The sequence below is a fragment of the Apteryx rowi genome, unplaced genomic scaffold (assembly GCF_003343035.1).
Source record: "Apteryx rowi isolate R43461 unplaced genomic scaffold, aptRow1 scaffold_22, whole genome shotgun sequence".
Taxonomy (NCBI): domain Eukaryota; kingdom Metazoa; phylum Chordata; class Aves; order Apterygiformes; family Apterygidae; genus Apteryx; species Apteryx rowi.
In genome coordinates, this window is record NW_020448530.1 from 4388237 (window position 1) to 4413243 (window position 25007).

Here is a 25007-nt window from a genome sequence, read left to right on the forward strand (position 1 = left end):
CACAAGGTGGCACTGTATGTCATGACTAGTAATTTCTAGATCAGTGCTCTTAGTAAATGAAGCCATTGAATGGAGTAACTACTTGATGTCACGTGGCCAAGCGGTGGTGCAGATTCCTCTAAAGCAGGAAAGCTCTGAAGAGTATTGCGATATTCCTAATGTTGCTAGAAAACACCTTTCATACTATTTGTTTTCTTTTGATAATAAAGCTGACCTTCTTACCTATGTATCTACTAACAAAACCCTGGTCAAATAATGATACATGAATATAACATGCTTTTCTTTATTTTGAAATTCTGGGTTAAGACAACAGAAGGAGTCCTTTTGCATTTGGGGAATATATGTATATATTTATAATCTCGTTCATTTGCCTTATGCGCCATCATAGTATATCAGTAAAGCTAACATGATTCCAGGCACTCCATGGAAAGCATGAAGAATGGGTCTGAATGGATCTCCTGTTCCACCTTGATGAGAGCTTAAAGGCAAGTTGTACTTTCATAAATTCATAATTAAGTGAAGGTAAGTGCGGAGCAGGCTGGGAGCCAGGAGATCTGAAAGTACTAACTTTAATTCTACCACTTGTGTGACCTTGGGCAAATGAATTAATTATTGACACTCCATCCATCAACTGGTTATACTAAGGCTTTGCTGAATTATGTGCATTTTTAGTAATACCTAAATAAGTAGTGACATTAAACATGTTAAAGTGCAACACGATAACCTATTAAAAGCACGGTTGTTCTTTGCTAGTGTTTGTGTGTAGTTCGGATGTGTTCAGTCCAGATACACATTCAAATCTATCTTCCAATAGAGGAGACCTTATAAATAATACGTCATAATGGATTAAATTTCAGTCTTGCTAGATTAAAAAGAAATCCACTTTTGGCAGTGTGGGCTACTTTGAGAACTCTAGTATAAGTTGGCCTACTATTCATGTCTGTTTTTAAATTGTATGAAAGTTGAATGTCTTGGCTCTGGAGGTGACCAGCAGCCTGTCTATACTAGGTCTGTGTGCTGATACTGGTGCCACTGAATCCAAGGCTGTGGTACTCCTTCAGATATTCCCACAATGGAAAATGGCATAGTTGCACAAAATGTTTAAATTTAATCAGTGGTTTTGAACAATGTTGGCACTGAATTTGAAAGGCTGTTCCTACACAGGAGTGTCACATCTGTGCTATGCATTGACTTGCAGCTTTCTGAGGCAGTGTAACTAGGAGCTCAGAACTCTTCAGCACACTTTCTTGGTGTAGCATCACTGGTACTTAAGATTGTGGCGCTGAGGTTCAGCATGCTGGAAACCTAAATCTCACCATAACCCGGGAAGATGATCAAGTTACATGGTGACTATTGAAGCCACAGGAGTTCAGTATACTCATCATGCTCAATATGCCATTGCTGTTCAAAAAGGCTTTGCAATGTTTTCTATTTCAGTGAAAGGGTAGCTCACTTTTATTTTTGTATGAGTCCTGTATATCACGATGGGGGAACTAATGCTTAATTGTTACTGTAATAAATTGTTACACTAATATTCACATTTTCAAACATCTCCCAGTTATTAATGAAGGGATGATCACAGAAACCATTCTTTTTAAATATGTGTGTATATATATGTGTGTGTGTATATATATGTGTATATAATATAAAATTTTCTATATCATTACATACCTGTGAGCAAGATCAGTTGTATAGTATTTTTATTGTCTCTGGCTCTTGCTCTGTATTTAGAYCTTCAGGACAATTTGCCTGCCCTTGGTTACCTCATTCATCATTGATTGAATATGTTAAATAGTTGTCATAATGTGTCTCTTACTGATGCTGCTGTTTTACAGGCAGCTGAGCTGACTTCAGTGAACTGTCGCTGAAAGGAGGATGTCTTTCTCTTCCCTTCTGTCTTCCCCCCTTGAACACAGAAGTAGCAATGCCAGATCTCTTGGGCTTCACTTCTATTCTTTTTCTTCATGTCTGTGTGTTTGGTTTCATCTTTGCTACCGCTTTTAGCTGCACAATTGAGCCTCTTCCAACTCAGTGCTTAGAGAGGTAGCAGAACATCTACCTGTCGATACACTCTGAATCTACATAAACCATTGAAAAATGTGCCAGGTAAGCTTATGTTTTTCTGTAATTGTTCTCTCAGGGAAAAATTTTGCTGATTTGCTTATAATGATGGTAGGCACAAATGAGATTTTAAAGTGGATGGTGTCCACTTTCTATCAGTGTGGTTTGAAGAAGACATGCAGGAAGGTACTTAATTGCCTCTTCTCTGATAAGTTTTTACTTGATTTTTTTGGGGGGGTGGGGTGGGGGGGGGAGGAAGGGGTTGTTTCATAAATCTTTTATAAGTTTGTTTTGTCTTAGGATGGCTCAAAGTGTGTTTTCACACTTGAATCTTGGGTCTATAGGTTTTAGCATTGTCTCTTTCACCAGATATAATTTGATCAGAAGTATGTAATTTTGTTATGTCTCGTTAGCCTCTCTTTAGGCAGTGTTACCAAGACAGCGGACTGTAAATACTCCGGAAGGTTTGTCTAACCTTAGTATTCCTTCCAGTAGGTCTGGTGGTGCAGAAATAAAGCAATCCACTGATCTGCGCAGGCTCAGTGTGTCCGTGGGGGGCTACTGGACGTCCTTTTCTAGAAATTGCTGAAAGGCAAACCTCAGCCAGTAATGAGCAGTCAGGAGTTCCGTACCATCACTTACCTCAGCTTTTTTCACCAGCTTTCCTGGAAGTTGGACAGACAAGTAAAGCTAACATCTCTTTGATGGGGCCTTAATAGCCGTGAGCTGMCAATTTCAGATACGTTAACTGGTAAGGCATAGGAGAGGCTTATGTTTTTCCTGCAAAAGATAGGTATATGTCTCCACCTATGAAAATAAAGGGGAGACAGTAGGCAGATGTATTAGTCCATGGGGGAAAAAGAGGTGCATGGTATGACATGGAAGAATAAATAAAAACCTATTCCAATGTACCAATAACTCTCTACCACTTATCCTGCATAAACTAGTGTGCATTCCACACCGAGTGTGTCACTCAGCTAGCTTATACAAGCTTGATTTTTCTGAGGGAAAGATGTCTAGACTTGCTTTCCCATCCTAGTTTCCTTTAAACAGGCTGTTGACTCAGGTTAGTACAATGTGTTTTCTTTCTGCATGCAAACAGTATGATGTTCTCTAAGGCTGTTCTCACTTGGAATACAGGATTTAAATCCAGCGCTCTAAAGAGTGAAAAAACTAGTATGTTGAACTTGTCAGACTAGATAGCTGTATTGCATTAGGGCAGATAGGTGTATTGCTACCTGCTGCTTCTTCAACAGAGTTCAAGCTGCAAACCACTCATCTCCATCAGCTCATTGGAAAGTGGTTCCATATTACCTGGAAATACACAATCAGCAAAACTCCTTTCTTCCAAAAGAAAAAACCATGAATAAAATCACTTGAATTCAGATGTTTGGTACATACAATACATCTCCTGCACTCTGTTTGCATGTCCTTGTACAAATTTTTGTCCAGCTGTTGCTTGATGGCTAACTGGATTCTACAGCCTTGTTAAAGGCAATTAAGTAGACATTTTCAGGTTTTTGTTTTCTTTTAAGTTGAGGGCAAATTAGAAGTAGCCAGGAATAAGTCTCATATACAGTTTTGCTCCTTATTCATACTGTAAGGGATTTTGTTTAACACCTAGCAAAGCAGTCTTTCACTTCAGCGAACGAGCTTCCAAAGAAAGTCTTAAATACATCACTCAACCTCTCAGGACTGTGGACCCACTTATAAAGTGGTACAACATGTAATTGGTAGTTGAGCCCTGATGAAGGAGTTAGGTAAATGTATGTGTGAAGTCCTGGGAGGTCTCAGATGTTTCTGAAATTCTCTGCTGAGCTGCAGCTGGGAAGGTAATGCTAGACAGTGAGAGGAGCAAGTGGCAAGGCAAGAATGAAGCAGGCCAGTGCACTGAGCGTGCGGACTGAGAAATAATATTTTGCCACATCAGCAATGTTACTCTCTTCCAAAGTATTTCTTAAGTTCGGGTTATTCAGAGACCACCAGTTGGGATCATTACTGTAAAGGTTCTTCTGAAATCCATTTTTAACTCATCTTAACAATTGGGCAATTGGAATTGGCCACAACGGAGTGACAGGGGAGAGCTGGCGTGTTCTTGTGTAGTCTGAACTTGCAGTCTCTCACTTTTGTTAGTGTTAGCCAGTACAGCCTGATTTTTTTTTTTTTTTCTCTTTCCCCGTGCAAATGCCTTTTTGGACATTGATCTACACTTGTGTAATAACAGCATCATTTCTCCGTGCCTTGGAACGTCTTAGTCATAGGAGCAAGGGGCTTGAATTGATTAGGCCTTGGCAGGGAGAGAGAGATTTTGGCAATGCCTTGAACTGGGATACGTTGTGTGTGATACAAATAAGCTAAATATGCCAGAGGAGGCTTAAAATGTTGAAATCATTACCCATCCAAAGGTAGGTTTGTCCTTCAGTTGAAATTCTCTAAATGATATGGTAAAACACAGCATACGGATAAGCCCTGCTGCCCATTTCCTCTTCTCATACAAACAGTATGTGAGGATGAAAAGGTATGATATTATGGGAGAAGCAACCTTAGAAACAGTTGGGACCCAAATACAATTTTAAATCACAGTCTTTAGGTTCTCTGAGTTCTCTGAATTCTGCTTATTGCTTAGTTCCTTCCTTAAAAAAAAACCAACATATGTATAAAACTGGGAGATTGTCATCTATACACTGGATCTGTTTTTGCTACTAGTCATCATAATATTGGGCCGTTGGTGACTTAAGCAATCTTGAATGTTGCTGTAATTCAGAATCACCCAAACAAAAGTAGCCCAGTGAGGAAACAGTGCAGCTGGTTGAGAAATTGTGGAAGTGATAGTGTTTTGAAATGACTGGGAGGGGAAAAAAAACCAAACTTGGTGCTTTTTGAGCATAGTCTAGAATGTATTCTGTTTGTTAGATTGCACTAGATAATGCAGCATAAGTAACATGCTTGTTTTTTCCATGCATACTTCAATTACGCGTGTTAAAGTGGATGTTTTGCTTTAATATCTAATTAAAGGGTCTTGAAGGAAACATTGTTTTAAATGTTTCAGGTTTAAACATTGCACAAAGATAATGACTTCTTTAAATCCCACTTCCTCTTTATTTTTTGTAGCTGTGGTAACGTTTTGATAGGCTCAAAACTTTATAAAATGTGTGGTTTCATGGCCATGCTAAGCAAATACTGTGTTGTGCCCAACTTTAGTGTCTTGTATGATGATGAAAATTAGATAGTTTTGGGTCAACATAGAAAGGAGAAAGTTTCTTTAAAAAAATTTTTTTTTCCTTCATCCTAAGGTCTCTAGCAACTCTTTTTTGCTTTATAACTTAATTTGTAAAGCATGTCAAAGTTTACWGTAAACTTTGAGTACAAGCTTTCGTGGCCTATGGCTTTTCAGAGTAGTGTTCCTCTCTCTTGTAAAGGACTCTGATTTAATCCACTTACTTTCTTACACAGCTATTGCTTCAGCCTGCCGCCAGTATTTCTGGTCAACAGTTATCCATGTTTTTTTTCTTTTTTCCCCCTTTCTCAGCTTCAATTCAGTAGCTAATCACTGAACTAAGAACTGATCTTTTCTTACAAGGTTTATTAATGAATATCTGAACTGTGACTAAAACTTCTCCAAACTGATGCTGGTATCCCAAAGAATATGCCACTGGAATAGGTGAGGCACAAAAGAAGTGTGACAACCAAGAGTTGACTCCATTTTATAGAAGAAGCAGGGGCAGAGGTGACACAGGGTGGCCCAAGTTGCATTCGAAGCTTGAAACGCATGGGATTTGATCCTGGTTTCTAGAGTGCTAATCTATGACTGAATCACAAGTCTGACTTCCATCATGAGCATTTATCAAGAACTCATACAAGAACTATCGCTGGATAAAAAAGAGGAGAGTTTGCACAGTAAAGTATTAGAAGTTTTATGCATACATACATATATACATATATATAAATGTTCTCTTCCTTATCTGTTTACTCCCACCACCTCCTAGACTATCTCAAAAATAATCCATTTTGCTTTGTTACAGGGCTTGTGGCTGAGGTTCCCTGAAAATACTTGAGAAGTAATTCAGATGTATAAGTGGTAATGCACTCTTGAGGCTTTGTGACAGTAAAACTTAGGAATTAATACTGTATGTATTTTTTGTTCAGTCAAACTGTTACCTCATGCATCCTGAAATGCCACCGCCTCTCCATATTGTTTCTGATCATCTGTGGACACCTACTTGGCTAAAAACAAATGAAGCACCCTGCACTGTAGACAGACCATGTTGCAAGTAAGGTGGTGAGGTCAAAATGAAATAAAAGTCCTAGCTGTTCTCTAAAAAAGCATTAAATGAGAGAAATGGGAGGGGTCTAATATTTCTTTTCTAGCTCATTCATTCCTAGCTTAGCCACAGTCTGTCCTGTGCTGCAGGAGCTAGTTACTGAGATGGACAGGAACTGCTTCTTTCCCAGTCTGTTGTAATCTCTCATGGTAGATCTTCATAAAGCTGGAAGCATGAATCTCACAGTTGTGACCATATTGCAATCCAGAACCTTAATGCTCAATTCTTCAATGGCTCTGTTTCACCTTTTCCTCATGATTTTAGTAATTTTTCTGTTGTCTTGTGATGTCAGGGTTTCAGATTGATCTGGTTACTGTTTTCTATCGCACATGACCCATGTTTTCTTGTGGGAATGAGAACTGAGAGGTGATCCTAAACCTAAGTATCTTTTTGGAATGTCTGAAGGATGTTTAGTCATTATTAATAACCCTTGTATACCTCTGAAGGATACTTGGTCTTTAAAGTGCAGAAAGCAGCACAGGTACGGGGATAATTTTCACCTGAAAGGTGTCACGTGAATGCAGAGGTTTTAGCAGCAGCTATTAAGTGAGGTGGTGGAAACATTAAATGTTAACTAATTGTGTAGGCACATTGAGAGATCAGCATTGCATGGTTTGGCTACCTGGTGCAATATCGCTGTCTTCTGTATAAAGAAGTGAATCAGCTGGCCTACATGTTTAATGCTTAAGAAACTCTAAAGGTACAGGAGTTTATAATGTAGCTGAACTGCATTAATGGGAGCTCCAGTGATGATTGTCTACTATACAGAATGACAATGGTTTCCACCCACTAGAAGTGAACTTCCAGGAAAGCACGTGATTTATTTTGTTCACCTTAGCTACTCTTGCTAATAGAAAGAAACTGAGAGCCTCCATCAGAGGCAGCGAGTTTTGCATTGAGTGATGATCCTTGTCTCATAGCAGATGTACTCATTTGCATGGAGGAGTGAGCTAATTTCAAATGATCAGCTCAGAATGAGTTAATCTAATTCAGCCACTAAATCTGCCCCTTTCCTCTTAGAAGTGTAGGGAGAATTCTAATAATCTGTCAGTATGTAAACTTCTATACACAAGGGAAGAGGCCGGATATATGTGAAGAGCTTGGCAAGTGTTTTTAGGCCTTATGGCTTTATTCCAACAGAATGAAAACTTGTCTGTTAAAGCTTTTTATTGAGAATTTACTGTGAAATTTGACTCTTCTTTGGAAAAAAAAAAATGCTTTCCAGTGTCTTAGTCTTTCTAACGTTGAGAAAATAATCTTTCTTTTATCCAGTAGGACAAGATACTGGTTACTAGATTCCTGCAGAGTGTGTGTGGTGCTTTTAAGTATATTAAGAGTTGCCATAATCTGTGCAGGAGATGAAAACATATTTGTTCCTGTGCTTCAGCCAAGGTGGAGTTTCCAAGATTGCAAAAGCTATAACGTTTTCAGTGATGCTGAGACCCAAAAGGTTAAAGTGCCTTTTTAGGGTTGCCTTTTGCCTGTGTAACCAAGGGAACTTGGTTACACTGGAAGCCTCGGCTTACAAACACAGTAAGTCTGAATTTCACCTGTTGGATACCCAAAATAGTCCTTTGAGTCCAGAGGGTATGTACTGATTTTTGTCTAGGCTGAGCTGCTAAAATGCTTTTGCTCGCCTTCTAGCGAGCCTTCTAGAGGCCTTCTAGCAGTCCCTGGTTGTCACATCTGGTCTGAAAAGGAAACGCTCTACCTAGAACATGAGTGGTGTGGCCAGTATAGAAATTTATATGCTTTGTGGCCAGGTGAGCTTCCCTTTTATGTTCACAGTCTTGTTCCCCTGCTGTTTTCCATTGCCAACAGTAGATGCTTTCTCACATTTAGGGAGCAGCATCAGGAATATGTCCACATTCTGAATAATTTCCAGTTCTCTGTGTGCCTTACCTCATACACAAATGTCTCAGTGAATGTATCTCAAAAGACAGAGAGCAGATGAGTTCTCTGAGCAGCACTGAACAGCTGCACTCACCAGGGAAGAAGAAAATCTCTAATTTCCAGGCAACAATAAAACTGCCATTACAAGTTGATGCTGTTCCTGTAAATGAGGCAACCAGGTGGACATCAAGGAGAGTACTATAAATTTTATCCAGTTTCTGAAGTCACTTAGCCAGGGGTCCCGCTAGGCAGGAATAGCTAGGGGAGACAGATGACAGAGTCATTTTATGGGTTTGGCAGGAATTTTAATAGTACTTCTCGCTGTGTTCATTAAGAAAATGAGCATTCAGCACAGATTGGTGAAGACTCGTAGGGCGTTGCAGAGAGTGTTAGCTAGCTGGGCGCCTCGTGTCGAAGAGGACAGCAGGTCAGGGTAAAGGTGAGTTGGCTTAGAGCGTGGTGGAGGATGCGGCTGCGTGACCCGCACTGCGGCTCCCAGGTGAGGCGGAGGCACTTTGGCAGTGCTTCCCCAAAGTCGCAAGGTGGCGATCGGGGAAAGTCTGCACACAGCCAAGGGCTGGCTACGTTTGTGCGGCAATAATCAGGGAACGGGCATTTTACAGAGGTTTTGGCTTCCCTTTCAAATTTTGAACTTGACTCAATCCTGTGTGACTCAGTCTGGTTTGACGCTTCAAGGAGACAGACTGGGGGCATGCCCGTCTGGATGGTGTCCCCTTGCAAGCCCTGCCTGCAGCGTTCCTGCACTGGGCCGATTACAGGCATGAAGTACGAGCTGCAGGTTTTGGTGATCATAGCGTCCAGTGAGCCCTGAAACCTGGAGGGCTAGTGACACATTACACATGTCCACCTGGACACTCCTTTTAGATGATGGCTAGCACCTTCCCCCCCCCCCTGCCCGGTGGGAGCCTCTCAGCTTGATGCTGACTTTCTGGTACTGTCTTAAAGCTGTTGTGTTACCTGGCAACAGATGATAACAGCACTGTTTCCATTTTACTGGGGAGGAGGGTTAGCGACTTGCTTACTCTCATATTGTAAGGCTAGAGAGTTTGCAAGGGGGATTTTTGTTCAGAAGGCTGCACATGTCTGCATTGCAAGGCTTGAAGGAGTTTCAATAGCTTGATGGTTTCTTTAGTCAGTGCTGGAATCAGGAGGACTGTAAAAGAACCTGAGATTAGGATGGTAGGACAGGATAATTCAGGTTGCAAGGGACCTCTGGAGGTCTTGAATCCAACCTCCTGTTCCAAACAGGATCACCTTTGAGGTCAGACTAGGTTACGCAAGGCTTTATCCAGCCTGCCCTTGAAAACCTTGAAGGATGGAGAGTGTATAACCTCTTCTGGGCAACCTGTTTATTGACTGTAATAAACTGGCAATTCTGTTCCTTTGCTTTCTAGCTCTTAGGTTCATTTTTTTTCATGCCACTAGACCTTCTATCTGTATTTGTAAAAACAGTCTCATGACATCTAAGCAAGTTCTGGGGAAAGAGTGGGGGTTAACCCACATGTTTCAAGGATTTGTGAAAGAAGCAGCATTGTCAATCCTAATTCTCCATTTTCCTTAAGTATGTTCCCTTCCTTTTTTAAAATCCCCAGTGGCTTTTCCTGCTTATTTCTCCTTACCTGGTTGCCCATYGACCCCTATGATAGTGGTAAAGGAGGAAGGACTCCACTTTCCAAGTGTCTTGGGCTTTTGCTAGTTTCTTTGTAGTACCTTTCGTCCAAATAGCTCAAAGCATTTGATGTTCCTTCTAGTGAACTAGGTTTCCCGAGGAACTGACGGATGGGAGCAATGAGATGAGAACAGGATCCAGATCTCCTGTTTCTGGGTACTCTGAGCACTGCAGCGAGCAGCTTTTCTCAACAATTTGTATTCAGATAGTTTATTCCAAATATGTAACATTGGTGGTTGAGTAAGTGCCTGTCTTACCTCAGCCTTGGGGTAGAGGTTCTCTTCTTGCAGGAGGTGGTTCTCCTATATGACACTATAGTATTGTGAGCAATGCAGTGATAGTGTTTATTAATGGTGAAATGGTGTATTAACTCTGGCATGCAGTGTGATATGTCTGCTAACGTTGCCTTGGGCTGCTTGTGTTGACAAGGAGCATTTTTTCATTTTAGTTGCATCATGGTTGTTTCAGGCCTTTCCCTTTTCTAACCTACACAATCTAAGTTACATTAAGGAAATACTAAATGAATGGCATTGGGATTTCCCTGGCCAAAATTAGCTATTGACCTTAGAGTACCATAAACTACATCTATGAAAAGCCCCCGCTGATTTTCCTGGTGGGCTTGAGGAAGCCTCCGAGCAGCTTTTTGTGAGTTAATGTTTGGAGGAGGAGTGGAAGGGATGGTGTGAATGTTATGTGTTTTGCTGCACAGCCTGATGGTTGCTTGAATGAGTGGACTTCCTGATTCAGAGGTAAAGAATGAATGGTCTCTCCTCATAGTTTCAATTTTATTATAAAAGGTACTTTAACAGCTCAGTGATGTCTGCAGCCCCACGCAAGAGCTGCCTAGACAATTGTTTCCACTGCTTGAGAAAAAGTCCATCTGACGCACCAATGGGAAGTCAGAACTTTCAGTTCATTAAAGTGAGCATCTACGAGTGTATGTACTCAGCTGAGAACGTTTCAGTCTCGAAGAAGGCTCTGAAAAAGACTTGAACTTTAAAAGCTTCCATTGCCTGAAGCCACACACTGTTCCAGCTCAGCTCCCTCCTGCTGTAGCACTGGAAGTGTGTAGTTGCTATTTCATTCTTGCAGCAGCCTTGAAAGACTCTTGACCTTGCTTTATTTAAAATAATAATAATAAAAAACTGTTGCTTCCTGTGTTTGCAGATGAATTTGGAATACATAAACAGTTGTCTGGCTGATGGTTCAATGAAGTGGCCTGTAGACAGAGTTAATAAATCCATTGTGTTTTCTCCTTTTTCTAACAGTTGTATGTTTTGTTCTCTTCACAGAAATGCATTCTTGTCTGTATTGGCAGACAAGTGCCTTCAAATTGGATATTACCGTGATACAAGTAGTTCTGGAAGGTGACCCTGTGTTGTTGTTTTTCCCTATTTGCTTTAGTGGTCGCTTTACAGATGCTCACCTTTAAAATTTGCATTACCAAGGGATACTACATCAAAAGACTGCCATTTGACAATGCCGCAGGATACTCATGACCCCTGGAAAAAGTTTCTTAACACGTTAACAATTGCATCCTACAAACAGACTTTAAAGGGGCTGGGATATCCCTGGAAAAGTTAGCAAACACAGGAATAGCAGTATAGAGTGTTTTCCAATTCTGTATGTACCTTCCACATGGAATTTGTCATTCCTATTTCCATCCTAAATGAGTTTACTTACTATCTTTTGTACTGCTGAAGTTATGGATATGCTTGCTCTAAGAGTTTTTATAATATGTTTGTTATTGTCCCCATCTTGTTCTCACCTAAACTGGTGTTTGAAAACATAACCCTAGCAATATAAGTGTCTGTCAATAAAATGCATATGGATGGGAATTGTTAGTGAACTAAAATGATCTTTTCTATCAGATCTCTTCTGTTCTCAAATACAACAGCTTTTCAGCTTTGGCACAGCCCTGGTGAAGACAACAGGCTGAGATGACATTTCCACCTTGGGTGTGTGTGTGKGGGGGGGGTTGTTGTTTTGGGGTTCCCCCCCCCCCCTTAGATAGTAAAAGAATTTACTGTGATCTTTGGGAATTTATAAGCAGAATAATTCAGGTCAGAAGGGACCTTTGCAATTCATCTAGTCCAGCCTTCTGCTGCCTGTCCTAATGTCTGGTTTGCCTAAGTGGTCCCTAATCCGCTCTTTCTCTACCCTAGGTCACGCTTCTCTTGCACAGACTCTGCCACTACACTCAGGGAGGCCTGAGTGCAGACCTTCACAGCCAAGAAGGTATCATCTAGCTTGGCCTTTTTCTGTGCCTTTTAGCAGTGGGCCAACATTTCTCTTGCTGTGATACCTTTTGTTGCCTTCGGCACCCCCTGCAAGTTTCATCTCCAGCCAAGCTTTCACTTAACTGTCCCTGTGTATATTCAGGTGCTGTCTCCATATTCCTCCTAAATAGCCTGGCCCCACTACCACCTCCCGCATACTTCCTTTTTGTGTTTGAGCTCAGTCAGGAGTTCCCCCTTGGGCAGAGCTGGCCCTGTGCCACATTTGCTTGACTTCCTGCACATCAGAACAGACTGTTCTCCTACTTTGAGTGGTTCCTCAAGATCAACCAGCTTTCCTGGGCCCCTTTTCCTCAGCCTCCTGTGGGATACTGCCTACCAGTTTCCTGAGCAAGCCAAAATCTGCTCTGTCAAAGTTCAAGATTGCTCTTCTGTTACTTGCCTACCTCAGTTTGTTCAAAATCTTTAACATCATCTTATGGTTGCTGTAGCCAAGGCTGTGATCAACCTTCACATCTTTAACTAGTTTGTCTTGATTGATTGTCTTGGTTGAGTGGAGTGCCTCCCCTAATCGACCTGTCTATCACCTTTGTCAAAAAGTTGTCCTTAATGCATTCTGGGTTTGTTTTTTTGGATTGCTTACACCCTTCCTCGTTGCCCTTCCAGCAGACACTGGAGTGGTTTAAGTCTCCAGTGAGAAAAAAGGGCCTGCAATCAAACAAAAGGCTTTTCCCATTTGATTAGAGCTGAGCTTGTCCACTTCCTCTCCTTTTTTGGATGGTCTGTAGCAGACTACAGTATTCTGTGTGTTGGGCTCCCCTCTGACYCACAAGTTCTTGACCAGCCTGTCACCCATTCCTTTGCAGAGCTCTGTGCATGTAAGCCACTCCTTTGCTTAGAGCACAGCCCCATGCTCCTTGCCCTCACCATTTTCCTTCCTGAAGAGGCATTATCCATCCGTTAAAGCACTGCAGTCATGCAAACTATTCCACCACATCTCTAATTCGGAGTTCATCGTAGCTCTGTGTCTGCGTGTGGACCTTCAGTACCTTCAGTTACCATGCTGCATTCGTTTGTGTACAGACACTTCAGAGAGGCCCCCTATCATGCAACTTTCTTGAGTGGGAGGGTGAGAATCTTGGGAAAAGATTAGGGATATTGGCTACTACTTGCCCCTTATTTTTCCTTTTTCGTAACATTGGTTCTGATGTCAAAATGTTTGTTGGTCTTTTTGTAGAGCAAAGGAGCTGCTCCACTCACTCGTGGAAAATGTCAGAATGTTGATGTTCACAGGTAGTGTTACATCTTGAGAAAAGACCTTTTTTAATCCTTTTCTAGGAGCAAGTGAACAAGCACGCAGTAGTGTTAAGGGATGTTATAAAGGCCTATGTTTCTGGCAGACTCTGGGACCCGGGGAGTCCTCCTCAACCCCTGGAGTCCAGCCTCGTGTAACCAGAGACAGAGAGGTCTCTGTCCTGGGCTGATGGATGCAGCTGCTGCTTTCCCACTTGCAGGGTCAGCCTGTAGTGAGACTGAGTGTATCGCAGAGACCGCTAACGCAGCCAGCTACCCAGACTGTCACGACTGAGCACTGCCTTTACCAACGCCCATGTACACCACTATCAGAACTCGCGTAAATGTAAGTACAGATAGCCGAGTCCTGTTCCTCCTCTCCAGCTAATAGTGGTTGAAGTTCACTAGTGAAAACACCTACACCCTCTCTCTCTAGATTCACAAGCACATTTCCGCTTGTGGATCCTTCGAATTTCGGCACAGGCCCTCAGCCTGTCCAATATCCGTGCCTGGACCATGGGCTCCCTTACCAGCCTCTGAGCCTGAGCCTCAGTCTGGGACTGAGTCTTCCCAGAGACAGGTTTTCCTCCTCCTCGCTGGCTAGGCCAGCTTGAAGTTTGCCAGTGAGTTGCACATACGCACCCACACACATCAGGTTAGGGGAAAAATATAAACACACTGCTCTCCAGTTGTTGACACCCCAGACACACAGGCCCCATCACCCGGGGTCCCTTCAGTTGCTGGCACTTAAACCCACACTCGCTCCAGTCCCCGTTAATTCACTCACTGCAGTCCTCCCAGGTAATGGCACATTARACACACAGGCCTTTGGTCTCGCGGTCCCTCCAGCTGCAGACACCTAATTCACTCACTCTAGTCACTCCATTTGCTGGCATCCAAACCTTGCAACATTCACACATAGGATAGAGGGTGAGATTACACAGAGATAGTTGAGGAAGGTTTTAATAAGATAGGCTAGAGTGCAGTGATCAGATGCAAGGCTCAGACAAGCGTACTGACCAGCGTCTGGGCTGCTCACATGTGACCAGACCCCTCTTTTCCTTCCTCCACTAGTCTTCCCCCCTTCTTGTTCCTCCCTTGTTCCCCTTTTTGCCTATTTGACTCTTTCCCTAAGCATTCCTTAATAAGTTCTGCATAGTCCTACAAGCCCCCCCCCCCTCAAATATCCACAATCCTCGTGTTCATCTTGTTTCCCCCTTYTTTCCAATTACAACGTCTGGGCTGGTCCTCTCCAAAGCTATGCTCACRGTTTCTGAACAACCTATCAATTAGTGGCTAAAGAGTTTTGGTCTTTGGTATTGTCTCCATTATCATTTGTCTATCTGCCAGGTTTGTGTCTCTGTGTGGTTTTGCTTATCAGTTTCCCTGTTATTTATTAAGCCCTTTGAACTGAAAAGGCCTTTGAGCTTATGACCTTAATGAAGCAGATGCTCTCATGTCTCACATACCCTACAAGTAGGAAATATAGGCATTTCTAATCCGGCTCTTTCATGTGCAACTTTTGTAATATAAGGTAGATTTGCGCATCTGAAAGATGGTCTATCTCTTATGGTTTGGTCACTCAGTTTGCAGATATGCTAAATCCCAGATTATTTTAATACATTATTTTGTGTACTTCTGCATATGCACAAGCATACGTATGCATTCTGTCTCTGTGATAACTTCTGTTCAGACTTCTTCAACAGATTTTGCTTTCCTTCAGGGTTTTTCCATGTGATGGATTCTGACTGTCAGGCAGTTGATTTGACAATTCACCCCCAATGAGGAAGGACAGAGGAAAACTTTCTTCCCCTCTCCAATGTAAAGGAGCAGAATCAGCTGGCGTCTGTCCCATACTTCCTCCTCCTCTTCTCAGAAGCTGGAAGACTGCAGTTCCCTGCTCCCACATCCTCATCTCTACTCAGATGCGTGCAACTATTGATGATTGTAAGAGGTCTTTTTTTTTGTCTTTTTTTTCCCCTCATGTCCAGGGTTCTTCAGGTGAATTCCGCCCAGGCTGTGATAGCTGCTAAACTGTGCCCAAATATCTGAAGAGGAACCATCCTAGAACAATCACACTTCCTCTGAGCACTTCTCCATCGCTGTAGAAGTTGCTGCATACTCACGGCACTGTAGTACCTTAGTAACTTCTCTTTGGCCTTTCTCTTCGAGGGGTTCTGTTGTGCACAGACTTAGAGATTCTTTCAAAAGAGAAACTAGCCAGTCATTGTGGTTTTGCTCCCCAAAATTGTTCTGCCCACTGTCACATGAATTTCTCTTATAAATGCTGGTTAAAGCTGAAGAGCCGTCTCCATGTTTCGTGCCTCTTTTCATGTATTGTGAAATCCATGCTGCCGTCGCATGACACACTTGCTTGTGCTGTCTCACACCTATGTTCATGCTGTGCATTCCCTATGCTATACAACTCCTGTGACCAAAGTAAGGCTGCTGTGATCAAATTGCTCAGTTTTATACTCCCTCTTACGGTACCTGCGTAGAGCCAGGAGAATGGATCTTGCAGCGCTTTGTTATGGCAAAACACTGCAATAATCCAGATCTGAGGCTGATGGCAGTTGTAAATGCTTGGGATGGAGTGTCTTCGTGTGTCATTTCATTGCATCAGGTTTATCACTAGACAAATGTGAGGATAAAAACAATGCTGTAATAACGGAGTCACTTCCAAGAAAGACCTCACTCTTCACCAGCTTTGGCAGTACGGGAATATCTTCCTGTAACTCCCTATTTGGGGGTGTGTACCTCTCAATGAATTCTTAGATTTTTTTTTCTTGTTTTATGTTGTTAAAGATTGCTCCCAGACTACTTATTTGGGTAACCTCGTCCTTCTCTGTTCTGTGGTAGAAGGACCACTCTGTCCTCATTTACTAGTCCCGTGTTTCCTATGGGCTCTGAGACATTACATGCAAGACAGTGTCATTTTCTTTCCCTTTCTTCTTTGATTAATGTTCTTTTTTTTTTTCTCTCCCATCTGTTTTATCAAACCTCTGGCTTCTTTCTGCCTTCAGGCTCTTTAAAACATAACTTATAAGTAAAGGAGTACGTTAATGGTGACTATATTGCAAATACAGGATATTTGGTCCAAAGTAATTTTAAATACCAAGCTCCCGGCACAGGAGATCTGCCTTGCTCCTTGCCACACTGCTGCTTCGTCCTGTGTTGTGACCCCACCTGAGGTTCATCTGGGGGGGGAAGAAGGAAGCACAGCGCCAGAGCACCTCTCCGTGCTGTGGAGAGTAGAGTGACCCTGGCGGGAGGCCAGAAGAAGAAAGAGGCAGCCCGTTCCCAGGCACAGTATACGTGTGCTTCAGCCCTTGTTTGGTCCATCCTCACCTGAAGCAAATACAATGCTCCTCCAGTGGCAGCAGGAGGGCAGAGAACTGGTGGAGGGTTTGGAAGGGGAGAGACCAAGGGTAGGGAGTGCCATCAAAGGATGAAGGCTTTTTCCTGGCGCTTCTTATTCCTTGCACTATGCCTCATGCCTCCCACCTTGAGAGCGCCTGGTGTRGCAATGTCTCTGTCTGCATTGATCTCGCCCCCAAAGCTAGCTTCACTCTACACTTTGAATGAAGCAAGAGTCTCCCAGTGATGGTATAGTAACAGATATGCAGGCATAACGCGTACACAAAAAGCTGATTTGATGCTGTGCAGGAGAAGCACTACTGAATGCTTATATTTGCAACCCTAATAACCTTTCACTGTAGTTTATATTAATAAACAAGTACAAAGAATAGTGCTCTGATAAGTTTACTTTGCACTTAGATTGCACTTTTCTTGTACTGTACACATTCATGCTGAGGACATGCGTGACCTTCGTAAGGTCAGCAGAAGGGTAAACCGCAAAGTTAAATGACTCACTGAYGTGACTATCAGAGCATGGCGCTTCCCTGCCTTGTCCATTGAATTCTCCTCGTGTTTAAACCACATACCATTTAGGTTCCGGCTAAACAAACTTGATAGCGAAACACTCATTGAAGTCCTTCGTGCATCAACTGGCAGCTTCTGTGTTTGTTAGGAAGTATGGACATCATCATTGTTCTTAAGAAGGGCGCTCCTGTTCTGAGAAGAAAAGGTACTTTTCCTTTTTTTTCCCCCACCTTGATTTGTTGTTTCACTTGGAACAAAGGCCTTTTAAAAAGCAAACTTTACCTTGTTACTGTAGCATATGCCAACACATGTTAAAAAAAAMCCCAAAAACTGCTATTTTAATGCAAAATATGAATATATTTGGAACTACAAGTAAACAGGACTGGTAACTTGTTTGAAAGATTATAGTGTTCAAAATAGCTATGTAAGAATTGTGTTTATTATATACTGAAAAATGCTCTGTACTTTATTTCCTACAAAATAGGTCTGTGCCTGCTACAGAAAAATGGAGAAGTTTTTCCACTGGATATTTTAAAAATGACATTAGGGGAAAAAGTTTTCTTTCATAATTGCTGCAAAGCACTGTTCTGCCTTGGTCAGATGAAGGTCTTTCAACCAACTAATATTTCTCAATTTTTAGTGTTGGATTCTGGTCTAGTTCTTAGCAGAGCAATCATAATTTGAAAGCTTGTGTCTGTGGTTTCTAGCAATGCAGGTGTGTAATATACAGCTGGAATTCAGCTTAATGAATGCAGCTTTCAGTGTTTTCTTATGGCTCAAAAATGAATTTGAGCCATGAGGCAAGGCAGAGGGGAAGATCAGTTCATTGTCATTTGAAAGCCATTAATCTGATTAACGCTTTCCGTCTTCTAGCTCATCTTTTTTTTTTTTTGAAAAGTTGCCCAGTTTTAAGTGTCAAAAATGGACGAAGCAGATTAATGGTACTCCTGCACTATTTCTGCCAAGCTGCATGTTTCTCAATCACAGCTCTTGAGCTGGAGCAAACAGAGCAAGTCYGCGACAGGCAGCGTTGAGGCTAACCTCTGCTCTTGAACATGAGGTTTTCAAGCCCTTGTGGTGAAGGCCAGTACTGCTAATGATGCAAACGGTATCCCACTAACAATTTCCACTCCTCGTTCATCTTCCTTACTAAGCAGAAGACCTGCTAGAATATCAGCATCCCTCAACCACAGTCTGGTTGTGGTGGCTTAACCTCGCAGTAGCTCTAGCCGGCTTGGTAATTCCAGCCTTCCGTTCATGTGTCCTTTCTCATCTAGGTAGGGGCATTCCCGTGCAGCACTACCATGCTGACAGCTGGCATCTGTCTGCTTTCCTCTTTGGAAAGATTTTTGTCTTTGGGTGCAGTCCTCGCTCCATAAAGCTGCTGCTGAAATTCCCGTTGACTTCAACAGAGGGCTCGGCTTTCCCCAGTTGTTCTTTCCTTCGTGCCTATGTTCATTCAGTGTGTATGCAGCTCTGGTTTCGTGCTCAGCTCTCTTCTCTAAGCCTCCTCCTCCACTCTCGTCTCCTTAAAAGATGATAGAGGCACATAAATAGCAGATTCTGCAGTCTTTAGAGGGGTTATTTTGTGGTTTCCTGGAGAGTCTAAGCTTGCATCTAGCTTGTCAGTCCGTTTTTTTGGTTGTTTTTTTTTTTTTCCCCTCCCCTCTTGTGAAACTTGTATCTGCTGAAGGCTCAGCCTCACAGGAAACCATCTTTAACCAAACCACAGCAGCAGAATTAGCACATGTATCCCCCTGGCCAGAAGAGTCTGAAAGATCRCATAGGTGGCACAGTTTCACAGCTCTAAGAAATTTTACTGCTTTGCAGTGGGAATGCACATGCTGAAGAGGAAATCCCAAGATGTTCCACTGTGCCTGCCTCAAAGGACCAGCATTCGCTGGGTCTCGCATTAACTCCTCTTGGGGGTTTTTTGCTGGGGGTGGGGGGAAGAGGGACAGTGCTTCTACTTTCATCACAGTTAACTTCAAAATAACAGCAGCTTTTCTGAACTTGGAGTTATTTGCACGCTGGAGGGTTTTGCCTCTTTGAGGTCATGCTGGGTGCTGAATGGAGTTTTGACTAGATCAGGACTAAAATCCAGATACTAGTTAGCTAGAACCTTTTTGAGGTTGCCATTTGTTGTCTACTTGTCACGATCCTTTTTTTCTTTCTAGTGCCTAATGTTTTTTATTTTTACTAAAATGTAAATTCATCTCAGCATCAGTACAGAATCAAAGTGATTCATTCATTTATGCTATTAATATTCTCCTAGTGGTGCCTGATTCTGGGAATATGTGCATCAACCAAAGTTGTGCTCTGTTTGTCTGTCCTCTGCATGTCTTTATGGTCCGTTTTGTTTTTTCTGCTTAAAGGTAGTGCTATCTGTCAGTGATTCTTGTAATAAGCTATCTCTGATTGTAGATAATGCTGTTGTGTTGGCTAGTAACATACTGAGTGCAAAATATCATGGAAAATATCCTTCTCAGTAATGGTCAGCGTGGGTCTTATGGACTTGCTAGTTTTAAATAATACTTTTTACCAGGAAAAAGACAGTACTAAGTGGTAACTGTCCGTTGGATAAGAAGCCAGGAAGTTCCAGTTTTAACCATGCAGTAGCCTATTTTGAGTGTGAAAAAAATGATAAATTGTGTCATATTCACTTTTCAAGTTGTTAAAGGATGGTAATTACTTGTTAGCACCATTTAGTGCTATGAGGAACTGTTTGAACAAAACCTAAGAGAGATCACATAATAAATTAGCACAAAGTCAGAGGTTGGAATTTATGTTGAAAAGTTTATACCTGTCGTGTCCAGAAGTTAATGGGCATCTGAAACTGTTCCTGTTTTCTCCCTCATATCCAGGAATATTAGTACAGAAATGAAAACATCCTAACAGAATAGTTCATCATTGGAAGAATCTCTTCCTGTGTAGTTTCTTTTGTTTGATTTAGTCTCCTCAGACTTCTCGAGTTTATCTGATGCATCCAACTCTTCTCTGACTGATCCAGCTTCTGCAGCTGACAGTCTGGATTAATTCTATATCTCTTTCATTCTCCAGATTTGTAATAAAATAGTGGAAGGCCAAATTCTGCTTCTAGTGCTGGTCAACCACAGGAGCAATTGCTTTTTCTCCCTTTTTAATTTCCTATAAAAAGTCATGCCTTTATTATAATGTTCCTGCCACTGTTCTACATTTTTTGTAGTATGCTGCATAAATCACAGTTGCATTAATTAGATTTTTTTTTTCCTCCCCTTCAGTGTCTTTTCTGTGTTTGTCCATTTCTTCCTTGAAGCACAACTTTCTTGTCCTGTTACAGGAGGTAGGAAAGAGGTGGGGAAAATCGAAGTTACAGGGCAGGGAAGCCAGGCCCCCTCGCCTAGGTGTCTTAACTAGTTATGTGCCAGAAGCAGTGTGGGTATAGCATGGTTGCCTTCCCCAAGGATCTCCTGCCGGTGGTTGTCACAGATGGACTATTGGAGGGGATGAACGTTTGGTCCACCTTCACAAGGCAGTAACAAACAGTAATCGGTGATGAGTTGACGAGCAGGCTTCGCTGATTTGGGGGTCTACCTCAGTCCTTGCTGCTTGAGTCGGTCTGAAGACGGCTGTTCTCTGCAAGCAGCCACCGCAGCCTCAGCTCCTGCAGTGTGCCATGCCGGTGTGACGGCTCAGGGGTTGTCAGGCAGCTTCTTCCACAAGCTCCCRAGTCTCATCCCCTTTCCTGCAGGCAAGGAAAAGGACCAGAAAATAGTTAGATTTAACACTTGCCACCAATATGACAGAGAGGCGCCTCAGGGGCATTGTGTGTGTAAGGAGATAATACAGACTTGCCCATTTTCTCTCCCTTATCCTCCACCTTGAGTTTTTCCAGGGTTGAGGGTTGTTACTGTGTGCATTTCTGTCTTGGTGAAGGGAAATAGTTTAAAAGTATGTAGAGCTGCCTGGGGAATGAGAGAAGAGCTCTGTATGGGAGAAGGGTGATCTGATGTGGCGAGCACAGCAGTTTGCAGAGTCGTCTTCTCTTTTGCCCATGCTTCAGTACTGCCCCACATCTCTCAAGCCTTTACACCTCTGACTCTGGGGCTCAGAAACATGATCTGGAGACTGATCTTGGTTCATGGCTCACCTGCCTCTGCCATCTTCACTCCTGCAGGAGCTGGTGTCTGTTTGTCTGCCTGTCACAGCATGTCTCGACTGGGAGGCAAACGGCACGAGGGATCTGCGAAGGATGGGTGACGCGACCCATCCGGCTGCGTGATAGAGTGACTGCGAGATAACGGCTGGCCCTGGACAGCCCTGACCGCAGGTACAGAGCTCTGTAGCTGGAGGGGCAGATGAGGGGAAAACCCGGAAGAGTTTGAAGAACTGTCTGAAAAAAAGTCCTTGACCCGCTGGCTGCACGCTGAACTAGAAAATACTGCGCGCGTAACAGTTGAAGTAACGAGCCATAAAAGAAGCCACGCCGTGAGTCGAAAGGTGTTTTGACGTGCGGCACCAGCAATGAAACCTGCGAGAGGAGGCCGCGGCCCTGGCGTCAGGGCGGAATTTCCGCGGCGCTGCCCAGCCCTCTTGCTTGGGCAGCGTGACGCCAGCCCGGGCAGGGCTTGCTTTAGCACGGGCGGTTTTGTAACCGCGTTTTGTATTTGGCCCAAGTCCATCCTGCGGAAGCGGACATTGGCCCTCCGCTCTCAGGAGCGACTTTGACGGCGTTTCCTCCCTCCCTCCCGTCCAGGAAATGTGAAATGCTCTCCTGTTCCTGCCCAGCCAGCGGAGGCCAAGGAAGGCCGGAGGGCTTGGTTAGCTCCATCCCAAGGAACGAGTGAAACTGCATCTGTGTGACACTACCTGGCGCACTTGTGGATCCTCTTTGGGGCACTTCCAAAGATGGGCTTGATCTTACGAGAACGAGGAGCTGTAAATAACTCGGTACATTTGCAGTTCCCAGTGATGCTGCTGTGACTTTGTGTCTCATTGCTCTGTGCGTATGAGTGAGCAGAACCATGGTAGATAGCAATGTAATAATAACAGTAGCATTTGACATTGCATAACCTGCATAAGGTTGAGGTGGCAGGTGTTTGCTTTAAAGGTGGACACCTCAAGACTCACTCCTGTTCTGCTTCTGATGCACTAGGTGAATGTGTTTAAAGCTGTTTAAATAACAAAAAAGCAGGTTTCCTCAACCATAATAACTTCAGGGTTGCAGTTCCTGATGTTGCTGGAAGCTTTACAGGGTGAATCCTCAGATAGATCACCAGAGGTTAAAAAAAATCCTCTAAGAACAAAGCATACAACAAAAATTATAATGAAAATTAACTATTCATCATAGGCATGAGATACACCCCTCTTGGAGGGCTTAAGTAACATGGAGGTATTACGCTATCACAGTGACTAAAGGGATTCTAACGCTTTCTTCTGTTTCATTCCCAGAATGGTCTGCAAACCTCCGGTCAAATAAAAGCTAAACTGGACACAGTGAGTTTTCCCTCTTGCAGCAAGCTTTGTGACACGACAAGTTTAAAAAACCCCACATTGTTCTATGCAAAGCTCATAGCTGCAGCAGTCAGCGGTCCTGGTTGTCACCAGAGGTTTCATGATCAATCTGTGTGTACTTGGCGCATACACGTGCCCCCTGGTCATGGCCACTTGCAAAACTTGTTTGAATAAATTAAAGTGAAACATATTGCGCTCTCCCAGGCAGCTGTGTTATCCTTTGGCTGTCATTAAAAGCGTGCTTCCGCGCTTCCTGTTGAGTGTCCGTAGGCTCTGCGGCAGGTGATGAAATCAGGGAATTTCAGCAAGTTTGAAAAGGAAGCGAATATTCTGTTCTCCTGCATGGGCATGTTCAAAAGTACCCTGGTGACATGGGGAGGGGGAAAGTCAGGTTCAAATAAYGGTGGGAAGCAACTCCTTTTCTAGAGAAAACAGATGCAAAGTAACTGAATTTTCAGAGGTCAAAATCTCCAACTGTGGAATTGTACCAACTAAGTTCTGATGGATCTGTATGCTTTTTGGTTAAGGCTAGCTATGAAACAAATGCCATGTTATATAGCTAGCAAGTTGGTTAACCAAAGGGAATTTCACTTTGCTTCGGAGATAAGAAACCACAATTATGTGCATCCACCTCCAGCTTATTTAGTGGGCATTCAGAGAAAAATCCTGGGGGTGGAGGATGTGGGAAAGGTACTAAAAACTCAAATTCAGATTACTTTAGTCCATTCAAAGACTTTGCAAGAGATCTGTCATGTGGGTGGAGAGGGATGTGGAGCACCACAGATATCTTTGAGACCTATTGACTTTTTTTAGTGGTGCCAAGATGTGTAATTGGATTGTATTCAATCCTTTACCTAGGTAACAGGCGGCATTTCCAGGTACCCTCACCAGGCACTGTACTCACAGATGCATTTATAGGAAGGCTATTACAATGTCTTCCTCCAAAAGATCCCTTTTAAAAGAAGTGGTAGAAAACTGGAGTTCTTAGGCTGCTGCTCTTTATTGATGATACAGGGTCCACTCTTACTGAATGGTAAACACCAACCAAAACTTGCTCTTCTGCTGAGCTGACTAGCTGAAGGTGGCCTGCACACAAAGAAAATCTAATTGGTGATTTTTTTTCTCCCTGTGTTTCTTTATACTTAATAGAAGACTTGGAGGGATTTAAAGGGGAGGAAGAAGGGTAGATGAATTGCCAGAAAACAACTATTTCTTCTTACTTTGTACCATAGGGATGTCCGTTCTTTCATTTGGATTACTGCCTGGATTGGACCTTTTGGGTGCTGTTTTGTGGGAATAAGCATGCCTCAGTCGAGTAAAGAGGTATGCGGATGCAGAAGAACATTATGTAATGTCAACCACTTAGTAAGTTTAGCATTTCCTTCAAGTAGTTATGCTGCAGAGGTGTACATGTGCACCAGCAGATAATTTGCAGTCACCAAAATGATTATAATGTCTACTAATCTGATTTCCTTTCTCTGATACATCAGCTTTCCAGATATTTGGGGAGACTTCTAGACTGGATGGGACTGAAATCAATTATATAGCCCCTGCCCATATGAGTGTGGGCTTTCTTTAGGAATCTCCAAGAAACAGGAGAAGGTACAGAACTTTGTTCCCTTTCTGTACATGCTAATATAAGAATATAAAAATGACAGTCCTTGATAAGACAGTAGTCTAGGCTTCAGTCTCCGACAGAGGCCAGTAATGAATAAGATGGCAAGGACTTTTGCCCTGTTTCTAGTGTTATTTCCGTAAGCATTCCTTGCTGGCTTTCATCAGCTGGTGATTTAGGGACATCTTGAGCCAGGTGCTGCATCCACATTTGTGTTTAAAAACCACCAGACTTTCTTTCCTTGAACTCATCTAATTATTTTTGAACTCTTTAACCCTTTTGGCATTCAAACCATCCCCTGGCAGTGAGTTCCCAAATCTGACTATATGTTTTTGGCACACAATAATTTTTTGTGTTTTCTTTCACTTGATACCAGATTCTTGCATTCTGAAAAACAGTGAGTAATAGTGCCCTGTTCACATTCTTCATGTTCACTCACAGTGTTTGTATCTTGTTCTCTTTCTGTACTTTTTCTATGTTGTCTCTATCTCATTTGTTAGAAGATGACCCAAACTGCACGG

The 25007-nt window shown here is 42.7% G+C and overlaps 1 long non-coding RNA gene across 2 annotated transcripts; it reads left to right on the plus strand.

The window, feature by feature from the left end:
* The first annotated feature begins 2822 nt into the window (after positions 1-2822).
* Positions 2823-23148, plus strand: LOC112965576. 2 transcript variants are annotated; one of them, XR_003253342.1, is made up of 7 exons: positions 2823-4466; positions 5642-11333; positions 12132-12204; positions 13441-13496; positions 13718-13842; positions 15220-15443; positions 21535-23148. It is a non-coding gene; the product is annotated as an uncharacterized LOC112965576 (long non-coding RNA). The 2 variants fall into 2 exon arrangements; XR_003253341.1 differs by having other exon boundaries at positions 2823-11333.
* Positions 23149-25007: the final 1859 nt, after the last annotated feature.